This window comes from Maylandia zebra, linkage group LG4 (assembly GCF_041146795.1).
Source record: "Maylandia zebra isolate NMK-2024a linkage group LG4, Mzebra_GT3a, whole genome shotgun sequence".
Lineage (NCBI taxonomy): Eukaryota > Metazoa > Chordata > Actinopteri > Cichliformes > Cichlidae > Maylandia > Maylandia zebra.
This window is the reverse complement of record NC_135170.1, coordinates 4,908,015-4,917,632: the sequence shown is the minus strand read 5'-3', so window position 1 is coordinate 4,917,632 and position 9,618 is coordinate 4,908,015. Positions and strand designations below refer to the sequence as shown.

General features: G+C 41.8%; 1 pseudogene across 1 annotated transcript; it reads left to right on the top strand.

Moving 5' to 3' along the window:
• Positions 1-377: 377 nt before the first annotated feature.
• On the top strand, positions 378-2,180 carry LOC143412415 (uncharacterized; annotated as a pseudogene). The gene is made up of 3 exons (XR_013098241.1): positions 378-612; positions 763-917; positions 1,008-2,180. The product of XR_013098241.1 is annotated as an uncharacterized LOC143412415 (transcript).
• Positions 2,181-9,618: the final 7,438 nt, after the last annotated feature.

The window sequence follows — 9,618 nt, the reverse complement described above, 5'->3', positions numbered from 1 at the left end:
TGTCACGGGGGTGGGCGTGGAAAGGATTTTAGCCCGATTCGCCATTTTGGGGGTCTAAGCTAGGAGCGATAGCATAGCCATAGTTCGTACTTGCTGTGTGCTCGGCTGCAATGTTCGATCTTACGACCGGCACGGGAATAAGGTTGGATTGTCTTTTTATGCTTTCCCAACCTGGAAGCAACATGAAGGAGCTCATGTATCGGATGTTACCAAACGAAGGCGTCTAGCCTGGATAGCAGCCGTGAGACGAGTTGATATCAAGTTCTGTTTCGTCTCCAGATATCAGCGGGTGTGCTCACGACATTTTCATTCCGGTAAGTTCTAAATATGTTCTTATCACACTTTATAGCTGAATAATATTACCATTGGTGGTCTCGGAAGTTATAGAAATAGCGATCAAACATCGAATGGAGTGACTTTGCAGACATATGTGCTATGTAACGATTCGCTAATTGTTTCGCACAACTGTAGGGAAGCCTGCCTATGAAATGGATCAAACAAATCCAGACTGGGTACCAACGCTACACATGGGGCACTCCGAAACCCGAACATCACATTCAGACCGTCACAGGAGGCGAACACAACGTCAACAAAATAAAGTACTATTTGGAGGTAAACGACAACCGCACCCCCAGCCACAGTCTCTTATTTTAAAAATTGATCTTAGTCAATTAACACAAACATTTTTGAGTATTCATACGGCCTTAATGTATAAACCATTTAAAACTTCTCTTGTGTATTTGCACTCTTTTTATTGGACAGGCTTTGACAATGGAGCAGCAGAGTGTGAAGGTGAAGCCTCAGCAGAAGTTACCACAGAAGAGCAGCCAGAGATGGACACCACAGAAGAGCAACACCATAACAACCTTGTTATTTTGGCTGAGGGACAAATTTGTGCTGGACAAGTAGAAGCAGAGGTAACGGGTGCAGATGCAGAAAACATTGATATCAGAGAGAAACAGACAGAAGATCAACAACTGACAAATGATTGTGTGCGCTGTGTACAGAGCAGAGCAGAAATAAACCGGCTGCTGGAGGAGAACAGAAAGCTTAAATCAAAGTTGGACAAGACAGAGCTGAATGAAAACTTTTTAAAGGGTGACACGGAAAAAGTGAAATATTACACCGGTTTTACTTGTTTTGCTATTTTTATGTCCGTGCTCGAGAATGTAAAAGCTTTCCTACCAGCATCAAAGAAACTGTCACATTTCCAAATGCTTTTACTCACACTTATGCGACTTAGACTTGATCTTCCTGTTCAGCATCTTAGTTATCTATTCAAAGTCTCCCACAAAACTCTTTCTTCTGTCTTTTCTGATACAATTGACGTGTTGTATGCCCGCTTTGGAATACTTGTACACTGGCCAGAGAGGCACTGTTTGCAAGCAACAATGCCACCAGAATTTACAGACACTTTTGGAAATCGTGTAGCCATCATTGTAGACTGTTTTGAAATTCGTACAGAACGACCATCTAATTTAAAGGCTCGTGCTCAAACGTACTCACACTACAAGGGTACACACACCATGAAATATCTGATCGGGATTACTCCACAAGGTGCAATTTCATTCATTTCTAAGGGGTGGGGGGGCCGTCATCAGATAAACACATCACAGAGCAATGTGGCATACTTAACAAGCTGTTACCAGGGGATGTAGTTTTGGCTGACAGAGGCTTTGACATCAGAGATGCGGTGGGAATGATGTGTGCGGAGGTAAAGATCCCAGCATTTACAAGGGGCTTCTGTGAACTAGATGCCAAGGACATAGAAAATACACGAGCCATTGCACACCTAAGAATCCATGTTGAACGAGTAATTGGCAGTTTGCGCAACAAATTTAAAATGCTACATACTACCATGCCAATCCGTTCTCTTCTTCCATGTGAGGGTGAAGACGTTACATTCCTTGATAAAATTGTGAGGGTGTGTTGTGTTTTGGTTAACATGTGCCCCAGTGTGGTAGTGAAACCAGGCACACATGAGACTTGTACTTGTTAATTAATAATTGTTTAAAAAAGGAAAACCTTTTTAGTTTTTTGTATGTGTGACTGTATGAACACATTGACATTGCGTTATGTAACCATTTCTGTACCTGTATACTATAAGCGAAAGTTTATCATCACTTTGAACTCTTTGTTTCACTAAAATTACGTTATAATAAAAGCAAGATAACAAATAACTGCTTTGCACTCTTTATTTCACACTTTGACAATTGGTACATGGTAAGTGCTGCACGTTTGAAATCAAGTTATACATATTTCAATGCACTTCTGGCAAAAAACTAGACACCAGAAGAAAAAACGTTGTGACCACTCGGGGCTGCATTTCGCTTAGAGAAATGTTTTCCTACAAGTTCAGGAAGGCACACCTTCTGAAAGAAATCCTGAGCTTTCTTTAAATGTGATTCCCAGAAGTGCACATCTGGGAAGATGCGTAAAATTGCCATGTCTTTTTGTGTCCATACCACGAGGTCACAGTGCTTTGCGTTGGCCACAAAGACCTGTGTTTGCACTTGTGAGTAAAAGCGATGTGTCTTCTTCAAGTTAAGTCCTTTTGCTGTCAACTCGAGGCAGAAGTCTTTGTCATGTGCATTCAACGCTTGCTGAATGCTGTCACATCTGTATTTAAATGGACATTTAATTTATAGGCACCCCTTCCCACAGCATTCACACGTGGTTAGTCCATCAGGAGATGCTCCTACTTCAGGAAAAGCCATGTTAACAAGAAAACCACACATACGGACCTGTAGGTTGTTGTGACATGCTGACATTGTCTGGGTGTAGGCATGTCGAGCATCCTGTTCATGCTCCAGTCCCCAAGTTGTTTGCACATTACAGACAGAGTTAACAGGGTAGCAAACACGATTAACCACAGTAATGGCGGGTTTTTCTACAGTGGTGGCAAACACAGCGTGCATCATTGAAGCTGTGATCCTCCCAGCACGCCAAACATACCATTCTGGGCTCTTGTGTTGCAGTCTTGTGCGTACCTCAATAGCTTCTGCCTGTTCTTCAGTTACTTTAGCTGTGTTTATGTACTTTACGCAGTGCAGTTGTAGCTCGGTAAGGCTAAGGGACTGTGCACCTGTGCTGTGCAAACACGCCAGAGACAGTGGTAATGTGGATGACTATACAGTGTGTGATGTGTAGTATTTCTCCAATCCAGACAAACACACTGCTTTATTGTGTTTTTGAAGTGTGTCTAACACTGGTGACAACTCCTCAAACGTAGCAGAGGGAATCTTTCTTTTTGAAGGACGGCTTCTTCTGCCTTTCACCACAGACGGTCCGTTTATATTTTCATCAAGAGTCTTTTTTTGTGCTGCTGAAGATGTAAAGTCAATGTTATGGCCAACCTCTGGCTGTATCTTGGTTGTGTTCCCCGGCAAAACCCAGTAAGCTGGTTCATCTGTGACTGTCTTTGTGCCACGTATCCTCACTGTTGCCTCCACTTTAAACAGAAGTGCAGCGACATGGGTGCAGGTCTCAGCAACACCGGCCATACAGGTGCAGTGTGCAGTTTCGACCTTCCCTGTGGTGCTTACAATTACCCATGGTTGTAATGCAGGTTCATTCAATCTTTGGGAGTGCAGTACCTGTAACATGCAAGGACAAGGTTGATGTAAAGACAATAAATGAAATGAGACAGGGAGGACACTGATTGGCGTTAATAATTTGCCCGATTATCAATGTGTTAATTTGCATCTACTATACAATTATGGGCACATAATATGATAACGATATTTTAGCAGTTCAATGATAGAGGTATAACATTAATTATGGTGGGGGGTGGAAAATGGCTATGTCACTCGATGCACTCCAGCTGACTTACCTTGGTATGAATGACGACGTACTCAGAGTTTGGCGGCTTGAAAATAGCCAAATCTTGCACCCAGCCATTTGTAAATTGGATGTGCGCCTCCAGTGACTTGTAATTACGAAACTGGTTCGCAGTGTAAGCACTTACTCCACAAACAAGATAGGTGAAGATATCGGGGTAGGACAGTGGCGGTAAGTCGTCTGGGTCTTTACTCCACTGCCGTGTGTCGTATGGGTCCAGATTTGCGATGCACTCTATTTTTTTCAAATACCGCTGCTTCGCCTCTGGATGCAATCGATCTCTATACCGTTCGTTTTCTTTCGAGCTGCTTTTAAGCATGTTTCTTGTCATAGTCGCCGTTCCAATACAGTGTGTTTGTTTGGATCGTAGACCCCCAAAATGGAGCTGCGCTCCCACAATGCATTGCGGCGTGACGTCAACTCCAAAGCCCTATAGCCGCACCTTTGTATAAGCCTCATGGCTCAAAACCTAGGGAAAAAGTAGCAGCTTATAGTCCAGAAAGTACGGTACTTATTTTTAAATCCCTGTAGAACTGGAAACACGTATGGTAGTGCAATAATTTTTTTGCATGTGAAACCGGAGGAGTTGTACTTACATCTTATACCATTAGCTTGTCCTATGTCACAGTTTCCTTCCACATATAGCTTTGCAAAAATTGCATAAGAAGCACTTGCAGCAACAAAAAGATAATATTCCAGAAATACGCTTTGCTGATGTTCATAACACTTCCTACGCTGGCATATACGTCAGCGCGAATTATCGCATGTCTGCCATTACCTGCCCGAAACTGGAAGTGACGTCATCTTAGCGAAAGGGCCTTATAAGCCTATGTTGATGTTTTTAAAAGTCATGTTTGACTTTATGCTTTTCTGTATCGTTTCTGGGATGCTTAGAACTCAAATTACACTGTTGGAAATATTATAATGCATCAAAATAAACTATTTATTTTCATTTTTCCTGTAGTATATAAAAATTAGTGTATCTCAAAAATAAAACTATGAAGACACTCAAAATAAATTAACTCATGGTTGGAAACTTTTCTATTTACAGTTTTGAGGGATACACCTCTTAATTTTTTTAAACTAAAAATATGTGTAAAAAACAAAACAAAAAGATTTTCAATTTTTTTGTAGTTTATTGCACTACAAGTTTTTCCAATGTATGTAGTTACTATGGACCTAATGCATACATATGCATATATCAAGGGCGTAGATTTGGTTTTGGCATTGGTGGGGACCACCGAACCCTGCCCTGTTTCTTTTTTTTCCTTTTTGTCTTTGCTTCTTGATAAAAAAAAGGAGAATTATACTTGCCTACATATGCTATTCTACATGCTTTTAAACCATTTAAAATTAAAAGTCATAGTTTTATATGTGAATTATATAATGTTAAATTACAATTAAACAAATGACTGACTAAGTATTTTAGACTTTAATTTACTTTAGCCATATTCCATATAAATCAGGTATCATACAAAAATAAAAATAGTCATGACAATAAAAGATTATGACTTTAAGGACTTAACAACATTGCTTCAGTTACACCAACATCTCTTATATACATGTTAAGAGATGTACTCTAAAACACTTCTTCAGCAGAAACTCAGAGAAGAGAAACACACAGAACTTCTTGCTAGCAAGGGCAGCCTCCAGACTGAGAGACTCGCACTGAGAAACTGCCCCGGTCTTTATTTATACTTCAGTGGGTGCTTGCATGTGTGTGTGTGTGTGTGTGTGTGTGTGTGTGTGTGTGTGTGTGTGTGTGTGTGTGTGTGTCCCCATAACACCCTGGAATGTTACAGACCTCCTAGGATGAGACATTCTTTCAATATGCCACCAACTATATACTTCTAAACACAAATGATTACATGCAGTATTCTACCATATGCAAACTTATATAATTAAAAGATTATACTGACTACTAAGTACAATTTTCCATTGACAATACATTAGCACTAAGGGAACACTGAATGACCTGCTGGTTTTTGTCCATAAAACTACTCATGTAAGATGACCACAAAGTAAAAGATCTCTCAGCAAAATTATGCAAAATTTTAGGCACTATTGCCCCGATCAAATCAGTGAGCTGGGATTTTTTATTCTAAACATGAACTACTGTTACAGCAACAGACATGGACTACTGGTGTCCCACACAACAACTCAATGTCCACTATGTGAAGGGGCCACACACATGCCTTCTCCTCTTGTTAACTGAGATAAACTGTTGGCATGTTTGTTTTACATCTATACTGTCCAGTCTCTCCTGGTGGACATACAGCAGAATTGTTTAATCTAATTTGAGTCATTGTTGACCACGTTAGACATATCATTTTAACAGCCTCTGTAAACTAATATCCTGGCTGCTCGAGGCTGCAGTTTTCTCTGACAGTTTCGATCAAAATTAGAAATGCTGCTCTGAGACTGAGAGAACTAATAGTGCCGCCTGTTGTGCAGTTAGTTTCCAAAACACGTTATTCATGGTTACATACAGTTTTAGACTGATGTGGGTCAAAGCCTAGCATAGCCTGTAACGTTATTATGACAGGTGAACAATAGTCAAACCAGATGTTTCCCCGTTATGTCGATATCAGCTAGTCAAGTACACACCTACACATACATGTTAACAAACCGTGAAAAAAAGCCACACAAAAATGTGTAACGGTTTCTATACATTAGCATTTACGAAGGGTATGTCGTGACTTACCTTCAAAATTACAGCGGTCCCTCGCTATAACGCGGTTCACCTTTCACCTCGCTGTTTCGCAGATTTTTTAGTGCAAGTTTGCATGCTTTTTTTTACGTCACATTGTGTCCTGCATCCTGATCGCTGCAGACGATCTCCTCCGTGACGTCTCTCCTGTACAGTACAGAATCGCTGCATCGATCGCCAGCAGTGTGACTCTGAAGTGCGGTACTGGATGTCGATGAAACGCTTTGCACCGTCAAAAAATAAAATTGGCTACTTGATTTCACCTATCGCTGGTTATTTTTAGAACATAACACCCGCGTTAAATGAGGGACCGCTGTTTACAGATACTGTAAAAAAATATCGACAACTCGATGAACATCATTTACAGATATATTGGGTAAATGCCCAAGACATCTATAGAAATGTAAATCGCCACTTGATTCATTCATTTGTTTAACTTGTTTTGGACTGTAAACAGGGCGCGAATAGGACACCGGAAACAAAGCTCCCCACAGGAGTTTCCGCACTGGAAGTAGCATATGCTAACGTGCACATAGTCTATTGCTTTCATATGAAAACGTTTTTGGCTAATGACAAAAAAGAAAGTCACTTTAAGGGCCAAATTGCATTATACTTCTTCACCTCACCTGACATGGGCCGCAAGTGGCCTCTGGGCTGCGAGTTTCGGACCACTGACCCTAAGGCTTTGGCAGTTTAATTCGAAAATAAATAAAAGGCATTTAATAAAAACTGTGACATATATTAACAAGTAATATTCATTACAGTCTGCCAATAATCAGATTATGCTAAATGAATATTAGGAAAGTAACTGGTACTTTGCAGAGTTCTAGCTAGCAGTAGCCCAGCTTAACAAAAACAGTTAAAATTCAGATATGACACTTAAAGATGATGTAAGATAAGATAAGATAAGATAGAACTTTATTAATCCCTCGGGTGGGTTCCTCTGGGAAATTCGACTTCCAAAAAAAGCACAGCAACGACCAAAGTTACAGTTACAGTGTAAAAGCGAAGCTCTCAGTTTACCGGTCGATCTACGTCCCTACCCTCACCTATGGCCACGAGCTGTGGGTAGTGACCGAAAGAACGAGATCGCGGATACAAGCGGCAGAAATGAGCTTCCTCCGAAGGGTGGCTGGCCTCTCCCTTAGAGATAGGGTGAGAAGGTCGGCCATCCGGGAGGGGCTCAGAGTAGAGCAGCTGCTGCTCCACATCGAAAGGAGCCAGCTGAGGTGGTTCGGGCATCTGACAAGGATGCCCCCTGGGCGCCTCCTTGGTGAGGTGTTCCAGGCATGTCCCACCGGGAGGAGGCCCCGGGGAAGACCCAGGACACGCTGGAGAGATTATATCTCTCGGCCTTGGTATTCCCCCGGATAAGCTGGAGGAGGTGGCTGGGGAGAGGGAGGTCTGGGCCTCTTTGCTTAGGCTGCTGCCCCCGCGACCCGGCCCCGGATAAAGCGGATAAAGATGAATGGATGGATAATATAATATAATGTAATATAATATTGGATAATATAGTGTAATATAATAAATCTACCCTACCACCTACTGGTGTTGGCCAGAGGGGCCGATGGCGCAATATGGCAGCCTGGCTTCTGTCAGTCTGCCCCAGGGCAGCTGTGGCTACAACCGTAGCTTGCCTCCACCAGTGTGTGAATGTGAGAGTGACTGAATAGTGGTATTGTAAAGTGCTTTGGGTGCCTTGGAAAGCGCTATGTCAATCCACTCCATTATTATTGTTATTATTAAATTACTTACGAGTTTAATTTGTCAGCAACTTTCTGCCAGCCCTCTCTCCTTGCTTTTGCAGCCTTTGCAGTGTTCCCTTGCGTTCTGATTAAACTCTGAAACTCCTAAAATCCCTCACTCAACAGTTCTTGCTCTGCTGCCGAAAAATACCGAGCGCGCTCCTTCGACATTTTCGCCGACCAATCAGAGGGTTGCCGATCAATGTTTCTACTATCGATGCGTAGCCCCTTTTACGACACCCAGTGATCTCACATTACTTCATCCAGCTGTACTAATCGTCAACAACAGGTGTGTTCGGAGGACCGGATTAGCGAGCTCACGGTTAGCGCGATAATTTGGTCTTGGATGTGTCATTTGATCTTGGATGTAGTAAGCGACGTACGAAGAACGGGCCCCTGGATGATTGAGAATGCATCAAGACGAAAACAAACGCTGTTGTGACAGTGATGTACACTGTCTTATTGGTATATGTATGATTTCTATACATTTTACATCAGATAAAAACTTTGATTGTAAGATTCAGATAATTATTTATTAAAAGCGAAACATATTAAATGACAATAAGAAAGAAAAGTGTTTCTTTGTGTCCCTCTTTCCCTGTTAATGCCCTACCTGCCCCCCTGGCAAAACTTTGCTAGACCCGCCCCTGCACAGTTACCAGCTGTCAGCTACAAAGGATCCTGGTGTTATTTGTCTCTCAGAAACAGTTCATAACGTCCCTTCAACTCATTCATGTCACCTAAAAGGTAAACCTGTTTCTCCATCACCTGTTCAGCTCTGATGATTCAGTAAGGACATCTCCTGGTTTCATCTTCATGTTTCCCTCTCACCACATATCCAGACCAATATCATGACCAGCAGCTTTACAGCTGTGGCTCCAGCAAACAAATAAATTCTAACTAACAGCTGATCAAGCTTAAACGTGCTGCTGTTGTTTAGCGCGACATCCATTGGTTTCCTCTTTCAGGCGCAAAGTGGGCGATAAACAAGCAAGAGAGACGGGACTTACGTTAGAAAAGCCGATCAGCTGATCATTGATCAGTTTCATGATTAAAGTAGCAACAGGAGAGAGAGAATGAGAGAAGAAGAGGCAGCTGCAAAGACGCAGAATAACTCCAGCTTTGTGTGTTTTTCATTGTAGCTGAAGTACGGGGCAAACTGTGTTCCTTTTCACCTCAATACGAAACGCGTAATATTTTCTCTGAATACGAGACGATTCCGTTTTTTACAGGACAGTTAGCAACTCTACTAACTAACCTATTAATAAAATAAAGTTCACTATCAGTAACATCATAGCACCCACCGAGCTGTATAGAAACATG